This window comes from Ctenopharyngodon idella, chromosome 5 (genome assembly GCF_019924925.1).
Source record: "Ctenopharyngodon idella isolate HZGC_01 chromosome 5, HZGC01, whole genome shotgun sequence".
Classification (NCBI taxonomy): Eukaryota; Metazoa; Chordata; class Actinopteri; order Cypriniformes; family Xenocyprididae; genus Ctenopharyngodon; species Ctenopharyngodon idella.
This window is the reverse complement of record NC_067224.1, coordinates 17,593,362-17,612,983: the sequence shown is the minus strand read 5'-3', so window position 1 is coordinate 17,612,983 and position 19,622 is coordinate 17,593,362. Positions and strand designations below refer to the sequence as shown.

The window sequence follows — 19,622 nt, the reverse complement described above, 5'->3', positions numbered from 1 at the left end:
AGCTTTCTGTTGGTTAGCGTGGTGAATCTGTGTGACTAACTTGAACTCTAAGCTTCTGCACCAAGGTCACTGGAGAAACTACATTGTTTTATTATTCTATGACAGAGAAACCAACAACAACAAAACAACCTTCAAGTGACTTCTTAAATATAGTCAGTCAACACACATCTATGGGCATTGTATATTCTATGTACATTCAATAGATTCGTGCATTTTTTTTCATCTAGGCTCTTACTTACGTATACATATTACAACAAATGTGGCATTTTCAAGGTAATTGCAATGATAACAGGAAGGAGAGTAAGTGACTTGGAATGAATGGAAGTGCTTGACACACCTGCATGTCTTTGATTTCACACAGAAGCTTTAACCCAAAGCTAATCTCACTCAGACCAATGAATCAAGCCAGTCCGTCTGAACAAAGGAGGACCTTGACGTTGAGGCAGTAATTGCAGTTATGTGTAAACCAGAGGACACAATGTTTTATCTAAAATGTCAGTGAATGAATTTTGGTGTGTTATAGCTTGTTAACCGTTTTAAATGATAATAAAAAAACTGCGGGAATTTGTTAAGAATGAATTGCACTTTCTCGTTATTTTGCAAATGCTGTCTGTGTTGTTTTAATGCTCAACTCACTAAAGAAATTATGCAAATCAGGTAATGCCATAAACTTGCATAAATCATCTGAATCTGCTTTTTAAAATGCCAAAAGTATGCTTGTCTACACCATGCTAGACATATGGCTGGTTATAATGTTCTTCTCTATCATTTAGTGAGTCAATGCCACCATTTCTGTGATTGGTAATAGCCCCATGCAAATTGCACCAACCAAATTGCACTGACTTTTGTGAATAAGGCTCAATATATAAACCTAATGAACATAGAAAGGTTTGTTTGTGCTGAACAGAATGACAATAACTAATACTGCAAATAGCCTGATTAAACCGCAGCCAGATAGGTGTTTTTGTGCTAATACTGCACTCAAAAAAGTAGCACAACTGTTTACTGTATTCACCCCAATGTGTCTAATATTCACACAGACAATAGGTTTGAAGTCTTTCAGGCAAGGCTAACTAAGGATTGTGCATTTGGCAAAATGTAACAAAAATTGACATTTATTTAAAGTATTTTTCCTCAAGGCAGATCTAGATTCAGGAAACACCTTTCACAGTCTTGATGTATTTTTTTGTCCCTTCATTCTAATACAACACCCGCAAGTGTTATTCATTATCAAAACAGTAATCTGGCATATTACACTTTGTATTTATGCTTTGTAAATTCTCAGCAATAAATAAACTACATTTTGTGGCACATGAAAGATATTGAATTAAACAGACTTCATATATGGTCACACAGTTGCAATATTTGGGTCCCTGTTGCAAATGTTGAAAACCCCTTTAATTTATAATTCTTTGAATTCTCTGACCCACTTTCATGCCTACTTGAGAGAGTCAGATGGAAAGGTACAAGTGGGGGTGAAGACATGAGGTATGTCTGCTCGACAAGAACATATAATATCCAATAAAGCAGACAGCAGTCCGTGCACTGTGCACACAACACCTGAGATTTTCTCAGGCCATGGTTATAAGTAGAAACAGAAATGCGATTACCTTTTATTGTGTTTTCTACATCATAATTTTCAGTCTGGAATTGACCATATGTACTGAACGTTCTTAAGAACTTTTGCAGTAATATAAGTCAGCTGGAAAACGTCCGGTGAAATGTCACTTGTTGGTCTGTCTGTATCTTCAATGACCTGAGGTAGCTTTAACAGCATCAATAGTGTAATACTTAGTTTATAATCAGAATATAGCCACTTAAATAGTCAGGCCTAGCATTAATTTAGTTATTCAAATGTAAGATGACATAAAAAAGATGCATCCCTCGGTGTTCCTACTCAGCGAAATTCAATTCGACCATCAGTTTTAAAACTTTCGTGTAAAAAAAAAAAAAAAAGTGCCAACACATTGTAAATTAAGGATTTATTGTGCACTTTAGTTAGATTCATTGAACAAAATGGTAATTTTCACAAGCATGCCGAAATCATTGAGCTTGCACTGCATTTCACTGACAGCTTCAGTCACTGATAATAAAGGGAGGGAAAAAGCTTTAAGTGTAATTTTTTTTCACAAGAAAAGTTATTGTTTTTCACGAGACTTTGTGAGTACTTCATACTTCACCTTGACAAAATTTATTTTTAAACCTAGTGATTTTATAATGTTTAATATTAATTCAAAAGTGAAACATGGACAAAATTTTGTTTACAGGAAATGGCTAATATGAGCCAATAAATGCTCCTCTGCCGCCATCTACAGGTTATAGTGGTAATTAATGTCTTTTTTTATTTTTAAATGAAAGTGTTTTCTATCAAACGTTGTATTTCCTACATCTTGAAACATTCGGTTTTACAAATGGAGACAGTCTCAGAAAGGTGAACAAATAATGTTTTTGGTCATCACATTAAAAATAACATTTGAAGTGCTGGAAAAATGTTGCGTGTGCGTGTCTAATTACAGACACCGTGTTTCTTATTCATACGTTCCCATTAGCTTTGTCTTTATTGCAATCAATAAAACTAGTTTATTGGCACATTAGGTAATTGTGATAACTGCATTAAAATATAAATACAACAATAAAAAGTCAACCATTGACGGTTTTGTGTCGATGTACAGCGAGTACAGAATGACAGCTAACCGGAAATGGCTAAGCTGGTTTATCAAAAACCAGGAAGTGACTGTGCATATGGACGATTAAAACAGGTAAAAAACAATGAAGCTGAAGCTGTATTTGTTCAGACTTTCTTATTATTCTTCACTTTTATTTCCTTTCCTAAAATCTCACCCTCTACTCATGCACACACATTCTTCTGACAATAGGTAGCGCTATAATAAGCACACTAACATTTTCAATAATAACTTTAGAAACATTTGAGCTAGAATCAAAATCAAAACCAATCTTTGTTTTCCTTTTCCATCTTTTCTGTGAAATATACTTGTTCGAAACCTCTAACACAAGAACACCAAGACAACCTGATGGAGTATGCCATTTCTGATGCTAGGGGGTGCTATGACTAAAGAAAACCTCTAAACTGTGCATCAGCAATATTTGCCATTTACCACCAAAACAACTGTACTGTATCATTTTTGGCTTTTTGGCTTTGGAATGAACAAAGAAAGTAGTTCTTGGATATATATATATATATATAGTGTAATACTTACTTATTTTATTCTCTTTCATAGGAATAAAATAGAGGCTTTTAAAGAAACTGCTGAACAAGGTGACGGGACATCAGAAGAATTCTGGGAAACTTGCAGTCAGGGGCACTTAAGGCTTTGCTTAAAGCATAATGCTGTCAAAGCCTTCACAGTTAGTTGGCAAATCTGTTTTTAAGACAGCACATCAAGCATCAGCAAATCCCGAACCTGATGAGCAGCTGCCATTGAAATGAATGGGAATGCTAACATCTTTCTACAGATATTACAGACTTCTCTGATTTGGTACTAGTTTCATTCAAAAATGTAACAATTTCATCACTGTGTCTGTCATCTATTTTAGATACAAGAATATATAAAAATAGATATAATCTGTTATCTAGATAAGAGAACAACAAGAAAGTGAGTGTGAGCCCCTCAAAACAGACAAGACTAAGAGCAAATTAGTCCCTTATGGTGAATATTTTATTGCTCCACTCAGTTCCTTCAAGCCTGAATCATTCTTCATCTGTACAGATTCGCACTTAAATCACTTCTTTTCATCCCATTACATTAATTAGTTCCACTGCTTAACAAACTGCATACAAATCAGACCTGGAAAATGGAATACCTCTGTTTGAGAGAAAATGAAAGAGAGAAAGAGAGAGAGGTAGAGGGAAAAAAGACACATTTTTACGAGTAAAAGCATCTCCAATTCATACCAAGAGTCCAGATTCGAACAGACTTGACAGCTTCTCAATTCAGAGTGCGCTTGCTCTGCATGCATAATTCACACAACCAAACCTCATCTAAGAGCTTGACGCACACACGCACACGCACACACACACACACACACACACACACACACACACACACACACACAAAATTATTTCTTGCAGAAAAAAAAACACATCTGTGAGAATAACAAACAAAAAAGTGCATTCAATCAATTAGGAGCCCGTTTGAAAACAAAGCATGTGCTTTGGTGAACATCCATATGTTCAGCTCTTGTATTATAGAGGCACCGATTTTTATAAGGAAAAAAAAAAATAAAAAAATAAAATAAATCCATCACTGCATTCATCCATTCTAGCATAGCTATAGATCATTTTAAAAATTTACTCCTGGAGGATATCAATTTCTTTAGCCATCCATGCTTCAAATCCAGTTAAGAGCTAAGGACATTCTTAAGGTGACAAATGCAGCTCCTACTCAGTAGACGTGTTGAATCATTCTTGTTCATCTGTGAAAGGACAGGATAGAAGCTTAGATATTTATCAGGTCATGCACCAGTCATTTTATTTATTTATTTATTTGTTCATTTATTTATTTTTTGTTGTGCTGTCACAGAGTGTAGAAGAGCAATGATTAAAGAAATATGTATATTTCCTTTCAATTACTTAAAAGAGCCACAGATAAAACTTTCATTGTGGAGCTTGAAAATCGAAAGGTTAGTGCTACAAATGTCAACGTATTTAGCTGTATTTCTGAAAGTACCACTGAGAGCTAACAGAAAATTGAATAGTTATTAGATATTAAGAAAATATTTTCAACTACAAAAGATTCTTTTCATACCGAAATTCAAATGAATATTTTGTATACATCAATTTGCTTAATGTACAACAACTTCCCAATCCATTTGCTTGAATAGTGTTTGGATTGAATTGAATAGTTTAAACTGAAAACCTACATAATTTCAATATAAAATAATATTCAATCACAAAATTATGAATATTTATGAGCTAACAGTCAAGAGACTCAAGCCTCAAGCTATATTATAATTTTCTGCAGTGTCCAATAGGTAGGGAAATACATAGGGGTTAGTAAATAAGACCCTCAGCCCATTATAGACACAGTGATAATGCATTTAAAGCAGATAGATGCAATGATTGAAGAATATCAAGTGAATTGCAGAGTTAGATGCATCTTCTCTCTTCCTGAAGTAACACCATTTATCGACTAATCGAATTTACTCTGACACTCAGGGAAATCAACTCAAATTGGGTAAAGTGAAAGTTTCATTGGTCTTCATCTAACAGAGGGTCTGTGATATGGATTAGAAGCACTCTCAATTAGATCAGCTAATTTTGAGATCATTCGCAAACACCGAGTTAACATTTACATGACTTTCAGTTTTGGATGAGAGGGGGAAAACTCCCCAAAGTACGTAAACAACCACCCACATACTTGATGTTCAAAAACACTCTGAGAGAAAAATAACACATCTCAAATGTTGAAAACAGGCTAAGCTGAAGCTTCCCAACAGATTGTCTTCAATGCTACATTTTAATAGGTTTAGTTCAAACCAAGACCCGAGATAAATGTGAAAGTGACACAGATCAGCATCGCTCCAGTGCTTCCATGGCATGGAAATGGAGCGAAGAACAGTCGCATATGTAAATTAAAACACCTGAACCCAGAAAATTGAAGGTGAAGACTTGAGGAAAAGCCATCTGAGGTCTTGGAATGAAGGATAATGGGTTTCATTCACTAACCGTGCATACGAACGAATATGTGTGTGAAATCTGTGTATGAACATTTTCACATGTGCAATTAATAGCAAGTGAAACCAAGTGTTCCTTTTCTCCACCCAGGACCCTGCAATAGCTGTTTCCCTGGTGATCACATCATCACCATCTGCCCACAAAAAGACCTTGATGCATCTGAAAGTACTCCTGCCCTTCACCTTTTCACACCAGCACACATTATAAAACAGGAAGCACCTTCTCTTGGCACATGAACATAGACATCTGTTGCGTTCTCATTCTTTCAGCAAACAACTTCACAGAAAATCACTAATGTGTTAAAGGTAAAGTGACTAATGTTCACTGTGGAAATACTTTTTTCTATCTAATTTTAAAGTGCAAAGAACACCACTCCATCTGTAGTCTGACTTCTGACAAGTACAATGTGGCTCTGTAGTGTTGGAACAATCCAAAATACAAACTTCTTGTATCTTGTCTTGTTACTTTGCGATAATGACCAGGGACAAAGGACAATTATGCAGCATGGTGGTCATTATACAAAAATATTTGATCGTAGAATGTTGTGACTGAGCTATTAGAATCAACTGTGAAATAGGACTATATAATAAAGCAATAAGTCGTGGTTTACTGTGAATTTATAACAGCTAAGGGGTGTTGGTAACCCCTTAGCTGTTATAAATTCACTGTAAACCACGGTTTCACAGGGCTTATTGCTTTTATAAAACAGTTACCACACAATACAAATTATAAAGCCAAAAAATATGTATCAATGCAACTTTCATGAAGTAAATTCATTAAAATCCTTCCTGACCGTGAACAGCAACAGAAGTTACATTTATTACGCCATTAGATGGCGGAAAAGACTGTCTTTACGAGCGAGCCACTCAGTCGCAAAGACTTTTTATATTGTTGTGAACACGGGACAAGACGCAAATGACAAATGCTTTGACTAGCGCTGTCAGTGTCAGCAGGGCACGGGAAAACCCATTGAATGAGGACATGATCGCAGTGGACATTCAAACGGATTTTTTATTATGAACATAGGACTGACCTGAAGGAAAATGCTAAATCTGAATGCAGGTAATACACTCAGTCACTCGATATCTCTCTCAATGAACAAAATCAATTTAGAACAAACATATGTTTACGTTGCTAAGAGTGGTTGCTAAGACAGACGCAGCAACATATACACTCAGTGGCGCAGCGATACTTATGTAATGCGGTCAGCTGTATGTTTTCGGGAATTTTACAATGGCTTCAAACGCGGCTCAACCAAATAGAATCAAGGGCCAGGACTATCCGTTTTATAATTTAGTGTAATTACATAACTAAAAACGAGGATGTGTAGAAGTATATTGCTTTTTATTGTGAAATAAATGCTTATTTTCCCAAAGCTCAAAGCGGATTCGACTCACTGAGGGAGCTGTTCCCTCAGTGCTGGACTGGAAGCAAGATTCAAGAAATCATGCATGTTCAATAATTGTATTGGAATCCTGAAGTCTTTGTTTCCAACTCACAAATAGTTCAGTGAGACAAGATGGCTTCAGGTAGTGTTTCTATTGATTCCTTTACAAGGGTAACAAGTCAAATAACATTAAAATGCTATTTCATTCAGCATGAAGCAATGCATGTCAACCAAGCATACTTTTGGGGGGTGGGGGGTGTTGATTAAAAAAACTGGGTAGACTATAAGAAAGCCATTTACAAACATATTTCAGACATTTTGCTGTACCAGAATACATTTGTGGACCGTTTTGATCCTATGAATGGTAAATCCCGGGGCATCCTGCAGATCCTTCTTTCCATGAGCACTGATGGCCGCTTGTTGAGCTTCATTTTTCATGTGTGACATTTAATCAAAACAGCAGTAGCCCCGGCCTTAATTTAGCTAGTCATCATTACCGCTCTAGGAGACAATTACAATTCCTCACAACTTCTGTCATGTCGATTCCCTCATTTTTCCAAGGCAGCAGTTTTCTCAGATATGTTGTCTTGGGTGGTGACATATTCCATTTTTGAAGTGTGTACACAATAAACAACTGCGACAGAGCAGAAATTTAATCAACATGTAAGTAGCAGCTTTGAGCTGTGGACATGACAAGATGCACCCGGTGCTGTTGACTAAGGGAACTCGTTTTCATCGCCAGAAGCATCTACCAGGTTACATACCAAAACAGCCCTCCAAACACAGAGCAATTATACCAGACCTTCTGATTAACACAAACACATGTTTCTGTTTGCAGAGAGCCTGACATTAATCAAGGCATTGCCGCTGAGTACGAATCAATCTTGCATTACTCCTAATTACTGTCCCACGCCCAGGCTCCACCATTTGAGCAATTTGTTCAAGCGTAGACAGATCAGTAGTCTCTTTAGATTGGCTTCAAATCTGTGCGGTGTCAGTAAAACTGTTTGCCATTTCTGGGCACATCTTGGCCTATGGTGCACTTAAACTGCAGTGGCAAATCTCCGCTCAGTGCCACTGACTGTGCTACAACGCCTTCGCTTTGGGGTGTCTGTACTGAGCGTGTTTAATGTTTTTTTGTTTTGTTTTTTTCAGCACATGGCCAGTGTAATATCATATATACACATGATTGCAGCTGGAAAGATGAAAGCTTTGTTCCCGAATGCCCAAAGTAAACATACAGTGTCAAATTAACAACCTTTTGTAAACACAGCCTAATCACAACAAAAGTGTCCAAAATTTAACATACATATAACAACTGCAATGCATGTAAACAATATGATTTACGTGGCAAATCCAGCAGAAACTCCAGAACAATTGGCATATACAGTACAGACGTAACTACATGGTTCTCACAGCGTTTGGTTGCTGCTCAATGTTTTTTGCTTCACGTTAGTATAAATTTGAGCATTTCTTAACTTTTGGATGTTCTTCATGTCTTTTCTGACCCACTGTCAATATCACAATTCACCACGAGAGGGTGAAGCGCGGCTTCGAATGAATTGAAATGCCCGCTTTGCTCCGGTAAATTCACTGCAATGCAAATACACCGTCAAGATGCTTCTGTTGTGTCGCCCAAGACAACTACAATATCAACACACACACAACAAAAAACTGAATGCATGAGTGTTAATGAGAATTATCAAAGACTATACTGGAGTAAACTAATCTGTGATTATTTTAGATTTTCCTGGTTCATTTTTTTGCAGCTTTACTCATAATGACACTGTTTACAATGAACGATTAAATGATGCCTGGGAATCATTTTCAATTGGCTAAATTAAGATCAGTAAATTAAGACCTTTACAGGCAGCGTATCATGATACGTGGTCTTATCCTAACCAAAAAAACAAAAAAACAAAACATTAACTTCTTTAATGACATCTAGAGTGATTTGGGGGATGCTCACTGGGGGATGTATTTAAAAAGCTAGTTCACTGATGCTTTGTAATGAGAGCCTTGTTCAGCTAGTGCACTTGTTAAAGGATTAGTTCACTTCAGAATTAAAATCTACTGATAATTTACTCACCCCCATGTCATCCAAGATGTTTATGTCTTTCTTTCTTCAGATAAAAAGAAATTAAGATTTTTAAGGAAAACATTCCAGGAGCTTTCTCCATATAGTGAACTTCAACGGCTATCAATGGGTTGAATGTCTAAACTGCAGTTAAATGCAGCTTCAAAGGCCTCTACACAATCCCAGCCGAGGAATAAGGGTCTTGTCTAGCGAATCGATTGTTCATTTTCTACATTTTTTAATATATATATATATATATACTTCTTAACCACAAATGCTCATCTTGCACTAGCTCTGCGACGCGCCACACATTACATAATCACGTTGGAAAGGTCACACGTGACGAAGGTGAAAGTACCACGGTAGGACGAAAAACTTCATCTAATTTTCTCCTCCAACTTCAAAATCGTCCAACATCGCTGTTTTAGCTTTTATTTTTTGTAAAGGCTGTTTAATTGGTCTTTGCATGTTCACTTTGTAAACACGTGCTCTGTATTTCCGCCTATTTCACGCATGACCTTTCCAACGTGATAATTGCATCACAGAGCTAGTGCAAGACAAGCATTTGTGGTTAAAAAGTATATACTTTTTTTTTTTTTTTTTCAGAAAATGACCTATCGTTTCGCTAGACAAGACCCTTATTCCTCGGCTGGGATCATGTAGAGCACTTTGAAGCTGCATTTAAACTGCAATTTGGACATTCAACCCGTTGGTAGCTGTTGAAAATCCACTATATGGAGAAAAATCCTGGAATGTTTTCCTAAAAAAACTGAATTTCTTTTCGACTGAAGAAAGAAAGACATAAACATCTTGGATGACATGGGGGTGAGTAAATTATTAGGAAATTTTAATTCTGAAGTGAACTAATCCTTTAATCAGAGAACATTGCATATTTAGAAGTTCTCCTATAGTAGCTATCTACACATGAGAAGAAAAAGCTAGAGATGATCTTAATTAAATGTAGAGCATCAGTTAAACTGGCATATTTATCACAGCACAGGGGATAATTAACTGAGAAAATACATGACTATCACATGGAAAAGAGTGTCAAAACACAAATAGCTTTATTTATGAGGTGCTTGGACTGTTGAGATTATATGGAGTGAGAAACAGATCTTAAGGAGGTGATTTTTTGCAGCTTAACAGTTTGAAGGGTATATTTCATGTGATGTGAAGAAACAAGATTAGCAAAATAAACCACAGAAAGTACTGCAATATTTACTGTTAAATCATCAGAGGTCTCATGTAATCGTTTTTTTTTTTTTTTTTTTTTTTTAGATTTAAAAAAATCCCAAGTATTTTCATCCATCAAAAAGTGAAGAACCATTACTCCAAATGATCCAGGTGTGAACACTGTCTATAATTGGTAAGCAGCATGGTAGGGCCAAAAAGCCAGGTATAAACACTGTATTTATTAAAAATTCTCATATGCCACACCAGACCAAATAAGGTCAGATGTGGCATGCTTAGTCTAAATAAAATACCATATTGAAATGTTATTAGGCTGCAACCTAAAGGAAACATTTAAAAGACACATGTGCTGACCTATAACAAAACTAATATGAAATTATATTCATTGAACATACTTGACTTAAAATTATTTTACAAAATATCTGTGAGTGGCAGTGTACATAATAGTTTCATGCTTTGGTTAAAATTAAGTCATGCACCTCTCACATCTTTGCTGGACTTTTTTTTTTTTTTTTTTTTTTGTTATACATCCCATCTGAATTTGGTATAATAATAGCAGCTATGCATAAATATAACCAACTGCATGTAATGACACACTGACTTTGAAAGCCCTAATTATTTCTAACTTGTCTAATATAGAGTTATATCTAATACTTCTAATTTGCAAGAAAATTAATGAATTAACAGGTTGGTTTTTAAGGCCATTTTAATAAATAAATAAATAAAATAAAAACCAAAACTGAGTTTCTTGTGTGTTTTTTGGAGTAACTGTTGCTGCACCAGCAGGGTCAGCATAACATTTAGCATATGCTTGCATTGCTGCAATGATTCTGTAATAAGGAAGTTCTAAAAAGAGCCAAGTGCACTCTGGCAGGCTCTCTGTGTTATGTGGTTAGCCTGTTAATGTGCATAATTAACTAATAAGCCTCTGCCAGCTGGAACTGAGCATATTCACTGTTTGCTTCTGAAGATTTCACCATCTCATCTTCAAGCATCCCCCAAAAGGGAGCGAGCTTCTAATCTCATTCCCATATCTGTCAGTGTGAAGCTTGTTTCTAGATTCCAGAGCACAGTGTTTAAGGACCTGTCTGATCAGTCTAAAAAGCCAATACAGCAATGTAATTGAAATTCAGAACAAATGAAAATAATGGTAGAACAGTCAAACACTGGATTTTTTTTTTTTTTTTTGCCTACTGTTTTATGAATACTGTGAATTCTCTTTCTTTCTTTCTTTTCCACATACCAAAGGAAAAACAATATCTATAAAGTGTTATAAACAATAATTACAATGCATCCGTAAAGGAGCGGGATGAATATATATATATATATATATATATATATATATATATACACTACTGTGCAAAAGTCTTAGGCACGTCAAAAATGGTTTTAAGCCATTTATTTATATCTTTTTCTCTAGTGTGTCAGTAACATCACTTTACATTTCCAAACATTAATTTTGCCATTAATTGTAATAATCCAGTGAGATTTTTGAATACACAAGGAATCTGACAACATCCGGTGCTCCACACAGAGATCTGATCTCACCATCATCAAATGATTACATGAAGAAACAGTTGAAACTGAGACAAACTAAATCCAGAAGAACTGGGCTGTGTCTCCAAGACGCTTGAAGAAACCTTCCTGAAAAGCTACAGTACTGTGAAGAGTTTTAGGCACTTGTGTAAAAATGCTGTAAAGTGAGGATGCTTTCAAAAATACTCTCATAAATAGATTTTATTTATCAGTTAACTTCTATTAACTAAATCATATCAATATTTGGTGTGACCACCCTATGCGTTTAAAACAGCTTTTGTCCAAGTACGCATGCGCATTGTTTTTCAGGTAGCTTTACAGGTCGGTTTCTTCAAGTGTCTTGGAGACATGGCCACAGTTCTTCTGGATTTATTCTGTCTCAGTTTCAACTGTTTCTTTATGTAATCACAGATGGATTCGATGATGGTGAGATTAGATCTCCGTGTGGAGCACTGGCTGTTGTCAGACTCCTTGTGTATTCAAAAATCTCACTGGATTATTACAATTAATGGCAAAATGAATGTTTGGTAATGTGAACTGATATTTCCTACTGATAGCAAAAGATATAAATAAATGGCTTAAAACCCTTTTTTGGGGGTGAAAATACTGACGTGCCTAAGACTTTTGCACAGTACTGTATAAGTATAGCAAGTAGCAAATACAGTCATTTAATTTTACAGAAATTTTACAGTAATTTAACACCAACCACATTTTTACATTTTGCACCAAACCCACCACACATCCCAACGCAGTCAGTTTTATAGCCCACACAATCACCTTTGTTCATCCTCATATGCTTTTAATAAAGTTCGGTTTATGTGACTTTAACAATAATGAATTTGTCTGTTCCAGATATCCAACTTTATCGAAGATTCTGATTGCTTTCTTTTGTAATGACTGTAGGTTGGAGTTTGTATCTAATACTAAAACACTGCCTGCAGCAGAATCAAGGGAGACCAGCCAATGCACAGAACGATCCAACAAGTTGGTCAGTTGCCAGGAAGGAAATGGGAAAGCTAAAAGGTTTGTAATTCTCAAACAAGGTGAAGGTGCATTAAATTCCCTGATTAAGAGATTAAGGGGGGAATTAACTAAGAATGAATTATGCCCGATGATTACTCAGTTTATTTGCACATGCAGACTGTGCTGTTTTAGCACCTAATTCCCTAAAGGTATTATGCAAACAAGGTAAAGTCGCTAACAAAATGTGTGCTGTGCACAATTTGCACAGTGCAATCTCCCTTCTAACAGACCAGTTCTGCTCAGTTGTGAAGGATGCAGCAGACTACTACGATCGGTTATACTTTACTGTGACTGTACAGCATCACTCCACCACTGCGATCCAGACAATTGAATTAGCTCTTTAAAATGCCAAAAGTACAGTTGACTAAAAACATCAGAAATAAAGAGTTAACTACAACTATTGCAGTTTAAATGAGAATACAATACACTCTCTTTACACTGATATTTACACTACAGCTCAAACATTTGGGGTCACTAACATTTTTTAAATGCTTTTGAAAGTCTCTTATATTTACCAAGGCTGCATTTATTTGATAAAAAGTAAAGTAAAAACAGTAATATTGTGGAATATTATTACAATTTAAAATCACCGTTTTTCAGCATCATTACTCCAGTCTTCAGTGTCACATGATCCTTCGGGAATTTTTCTAACATGCCGAATTGGTGATCAAGAAATATTTCTTATTATTATCAATGTTAAAATCAGTTGTGCTGCTTAATGTTTTTGTGGAAATCGCGGATTCTTTGGTGAATAGAAAGTTTTTTCTTTGTATTAATGTAAAAGTCTTTGCTGCTCATCAATGAAATGTGTCCTTGCCAAATAAAAGTATTAAAAGAAATATTTTGAACGGTTGTGTATGTAACAATGTCTGCTATGTCCTAAATCATCTGATGAAATCAGCGTGTAAGAATTTGTCTAAAATGACCTTAGGCCAAGTGAAATACAATGTCAAATTCTTGTGAGGCTGCAGTACAAAGGAAACAATTCAAAAGACATGTGACCTCTAACAAAACTAACATGACGTTAACATATTTATACTTGACTTAAAATTAAATAAATTATTTTGCAATGTGTGAGAAATGACTCTTTCCAGCTATAATTAACATAAAGTCAAGCTTCTTTCACATCTTTGTTAGTATAAAGTCTTTCTAGTGAAAAGAAAATGTGGTCCTAACAATATGAAGAGCTTGAGACCGATAACAGGCCACTGCAGGGTTATAAATGCTTTTATATAGAGCACAAAGAAGAGGGTCCTAAACCCAATCCTGAGAAACTGAACATGACTAAATAACTAAACACACTAATACACTTTAATCAACAGTTTTATACTCTATCATCATTTCAGATTTGATTATATGAATGGTCAATCATAAGTACACAATCGTGTACTCCTAACTTTTTCAAATTCTGTTCAAATTTGTTTATGATGTTGTAATGTGATTCATTTTAAAACTATGGGTTGGTTCAGGGATTATTGAAAAATATTTTGAAATGTCTATATGGAGAAAAATCCTTCCAGAACCCAGACTGCTGGAAAAGTGAGCGGCCTCGGTTTCGGTCTATCACATTGCTTGTCATGGTTTTGCAGAAAGGTTTTTGTTCTCAATTCAGAAATTTTCCACAGACCCCCTGGCTATTTGAGACAGACCCCAGTTGGAGAAACGCTGACTTTGATTCTTGTAAATTCTTGTAAATTCTAGTCCTCATCTTTTCTAAAAAAAAAAAAAAAAAAAAAAAAAAGACATTACAAAGATTTCTCAAACTGTTCATGCATATAGTCCGTAATGAGCAGGCTTAAGATCCATAATGAATGTAAGTGCTCTTTCTCATGCCTGCCTGATGAAGGCTAAAAGTTCTGTGTGTGGGACTGAGGTCACATCTCTGTTTGAGTAGTGGCGAAGACACAGGAAACCACAAATGAGGACACTAAATCGATTCATTACACAAGAAGAGGAGGGAGAGGAATGAGCCGAAAAGGCAATTTTTCAAAATTTGAAGGGAGAAAAGCCAAAGATAGACCCAGGCAGGCTAGACAGAAGTAAGAGGAGGAGGATAGCCGTCTCCTCACTGCCTGTTGGTCGACTCAGCATGTTGGAAGCAATCAACAGAAACTTCAAGAGGCCTTCTTGCTGTGGAGTATGTCCAAACAGAGGAAAAAGAGCTGACTTGCAATGTATTTGAAGGGCTGGTGAGTAATTGGTTCATTCAAACAGCTCCAAAACCTGTCAATGGGATTTATATACATTTTAATGTGAGTGGTTTGTTTGACCTCAGAAGTCCCTGGGAAAAGCAGTATGATTTGTTTTTTGATTGGTTAATGGAGGGAGACTTTGCGACAGATGTAAAAGATAATGTTGTTTGTGACTCCCGCCTGCATTTTAATTCACTAAAACAAACTGCCTGGCAATATAAGACTTTATTTGCATCAATTCCTAATCCAGCTAAATGATTGGAGGCAAATGAACTTTTCACTTGGAGTCTTACTCAGTATTGACATGAGCATGCGCCATGTAAAATATCTGCTTGACTGAACATGTCAACATAGAGAGACCAAACCGTTTAACAAACTGGAAATACCAAGATCATTAACAAAGACTGAAATAAAGGGCTCAGAGTAACAGCGGCTTTGTTTTCACCGAAATCAATGGACATACTGTAAAAGTGGATCTAAAAGCAAGTGCACCGCTGAGATATGCTGACATCTTTAGGATCTTGATGTAGTGTGATTCAGCACAGCACTGTGTTCCGTTCGGTCAAAATGTCTCAGACGTTACTGCAGTTTGTGAGGTAAATCTTGCCTTTGCAGCACTGCAATTGTCTTGATTAATAAGAATACTTAATTTGTCATTAAGCTTGATTAATTCCATTAATCTATTAAGCCTAAAGTCATTGTGCGGTGCCACTGGTATTGATTATTCCATTGGGGCAACCACTGCAGAAGCTCACAGTTCACCATGGCAACGGATGTTTGAAATGTGCCCAACTGTGTCTCACACTCCCTCAATTTCTGTGATTGCACTGGAGCATTTATTCAGTAATCTCAGGATATTAATCACTTTTAACACCTCATGAGCTAGAAAATTATTCAGATGTGATGACATTCCCTGCATCTCATGAACAACAGTCCATGTCCTATGAAAAATGGCACAACCCCATCTATTACGGAGCTGTCTATCAAAAATAACAAATGAAATTATATTAATGCAGGACAGAAAAGCATCCTAAAAATGCTGCTAGTGAATTATAACGTACACTCACAGGCCCCTTTATTAGGTACACCCGTTTAACTTCTTTTTTAAGCTAAATATCTAATCAGTCAATCACATGGAAGCAACTAGGCATGTAGACATGGTCAAGATCTGCTGAAGTTCAAACAGAACGAATGGGAACGAAATGTGATTTAAGTGTCATGAACGTGTCACGGTTGTTGGTGCCAGATGGGCTGGTCTCAGAATTTCAGAAACTGCTGATCTACTGGGATTTTCAGGCACAACCATCTCTAGGGTTTACAGAGAATTGTCCCAAAAAGAGAAAATATACAGTGAACGCAGTTCTGTGGGAAAAATGCCTTGATGCCAGAGGTCAGAGGAGAATGGCCAGACTGGTTTGAGCTGATAGAAAGGCAGCAGTAACTCAATCGAGGTCTGTAGAAGAGCATCTCTGAATGCACAACACATCAAACAAGCAGATGGGCTACAGCAGCAGAAGACCACAGCGGTGCCACTCCTGTCAACTAAGAATAGGAAACCGAGGCTACAATTCACACGGGCTCACCAAAATTGGGAACAAAATGTTGCCTGGTGTGATGAATCTCGATTTCTGCTGGGACATTCAGATGGTAGGGTCAGAATTTGCAGCCTGGTCTCATTGTTAATACGTAGGTATTAATATGTAACTTTCAAAGACACAAAACGTACATTTTTGTACATTTAGAAAGGTGCTAAAACGTACAATATTGACGTAATTATGGCACTAAAACGTAAAAATTCTTACGTTTTTACAGCGAAAAAACGTAAAATATTTATGAATCTTATCATGTCTTAAAAATATATGTATAATTTCCCTTTTATCATTTTGTAGATAAATGTAAGATCCCTAAACCCCATCCCAAACCTAAACCTATCCATTTTATACAGAATGTTAAAAGAATAAAACATAAAGAACAGAAATGTGTAGGAAAATGACAATTTTAGTAAAAATATAACATTAAAACGATATTTTGAGCCACTAATCCTACACCTACCCCTAAACCTACCCATAACCATTTCTTTAAACTACCTACTAGTATAAATAAAAGAATGACAGACAAACAAGCGTAATCACAATAATTTATTTTTTTTGCGAAAATGTCAAAAGTGCTACCAAATGTAGTTCAAATGATGATGAGTTCCAGTCACAGTCCTCTCTGGCGGTAATAGTTTTTTATAGGGTACAGAGCAGAATTTAACTTATTAATCCATGAAAATATGATGAATCCGGCTTCTCTCCGTGAAGGCGCGACACTCATTTAAAATGTCAATCCACTGAAACACAGCATGTCGCAATCTGTGACGAAGGTGAGAACCAATGAGCGTTTGATATCAGTGCCGTAAACCATGTCGTAACACTTCTCGAGGGTGGCGCTACTTTCAAATTTGAATCATAACGAGCGCGAGCTTTGACTGTGATGGTCGCTGTTGCTGAGAATTAAAATGAAGATCGATGGATAAAGGGCTGAATTTGGATCTGTTCCTTACAAACATATGGATTCTAAAGATTGGGAGTACAGCGAACAAATAAAATTGATGTGATTTGTGAATTAATGTTGTGTTTTGGTGTATCTTATGGTTGTATTGTCAGTCACTGCATAGGAGAAAACGCCTTCTGTGTTGCACAGCAAACAAACTAAATATTACAAAATGGTTAAACAATTACAGAAAATTTATTCATAAGGTTTTAAATTGTAGTCTTGTTTAACATTATGCAATCCTCCGAAACGAGCAGCACAAGTCACAAACAGAAATGTTATTTCATATTAAGTAGATAAGTAAACTGCTTTCAATAAATTCAACTAAAAACAACATTAAATCATTAAAGCCACGATTTTAATATTAATACATGGGAATTCATATGCATTCACACTATACGTTACATGATTTACGTTTTTATTGCTGTTAATACGTAAGTATTTTTACGTTTTAGTCCTCTAAATACGTCAATGTTGTACGTTTTTGTGTGTATGAAAACGTAAGTAAATGTACGTGTGGTAGAAACACAATTTACGTAAAAAAAATACATACGTATTCTCATGAGATCACGTTGGAATTTGGCATAAACAACATGGGAAGCATGGATCCATCCTGCCTTGTATCAAAGGTTCAGGCTGCTGGTGGTGGTGTAATGGTGTGGGGGATATTTTCTTGCCACACACTGGGCCCCCTAGTACAAACTGAGCATAATTTAAACGGTACAGCCTACCTGAGTATTGTTACTGACCATGTCCATCCCTTTATGAACACATCTTCTGATGTCTACTTCCAGCAGGATAACGAACCAAGTCACAAAGCTCAAATCATCTCAAACTGGTTTCTTGAACATGACAATGAGTTCACTATACTAAAACGGCCTCTACGGTCACAATCTAATAGAGCACCTTTGGGATGTGGTGGAAAGGGAGATTCACATCATGAATGTGCAGCCGACAAATCTGCAGCAGCTGCGTGATGCTATCATGTCAATATAGACCAGAATCTCTGAGGAATGTTTTCAGAACCTTACTTTGTATGCGCAGGTTGCACATGCACATTTAATTGTTTCTGCAGTAATTTGTTTATCCACAAGGTGGCAACCGTGCCATGGGGGCGTCGATTCACAAGGTAGTCAAAGAAAAACTGCATAAGCAGAAAAGACCGGTATGCATGCAAGCTACAGCGACGATTGAGGTCTACATAGACGAGAGATTGTGCGAAGAGGTTAGAAAGTACCCTCATTTGGACAACTCTAGCATGAAAGAATACAACGATGTTTACATGGGTTGTTACTTGTGGTGAGAGATTGCTCAATTGCTCAAATGTGATTGCACATGCGTCGAACGCCTGTGAATGCGTACGAGCCGAATGAAGGATGCTTTGCAAGACTGTGCGCATACACTAGCGTACGCTTAAAACAAAAAAAGGGAGTATACCCAGGACTTAAACCACGAAGGTTTAAGTGAAGGATCATGTGACACTGAAGACTAATGGCTGCTGAAAATTCAGCTTTGCCATCACATGAATACATTACATTTTAAAATATATTAAGAGTTTAATGATAAGCCAATGTAATTTATAAATGAACATTTAAATGAAAATAAAATTTGAGCCTGTGATTTTACAGACAGGATTAAAGTGAAATATGGTTAAATGTGAATTGATGACAGTGGTATCAAGATGATTGGCTTGAACGATGGCAAATAGCACTCGCTTGAAGCCTGAGGTAAGGTGATTGGTTACCTTAATGAACAGTGAGTGAGCAAGCTGAAACCAGATGCTCTAGGGAGAAGGGATAACTGGGATTTTGTTGAAACTTTGATTCTGGGAGCTAAATAGCGAGAATCTTTTCCTCACGATAAAGCTTTGATCTTTGTTGAGGTTCTGTATCAGGGATCATCTGAACAATGAATGTTGTTTTATGTAGACTACACCCTGAGCTGTCCTACTGTGATCTTTTCATTACAACACACATTTCATCTTTA

General features: G+C 36.4%; 2 protein-coding genes across 4 annotated transcripts in view; both read right to left on the bottom strand.

Moving 5' to 3' along the window:
• poc5 (POC5 centriolar protein homolog (Chlamydomonas)) overlaps nucleotides 1–19,622 on the bottom strand; it is a 703,663-nt gene that overhangs the window by 435,258 nt on the left and 248,783 nt on the right. The gene's annotated exons all lie outside the window — the stretch shown is intronic.
• edil3a (EGF-like repeats and discoidin I-like domains 3a) overlaps nucleotides 1–19,622 on the bottom strand; it is a 193,161-nt gene that overhangs the window by 16,121 nt on the left and 157,418 nt on the right. The gene's annotated exons all lie outside the window — the stretch shown is intronic.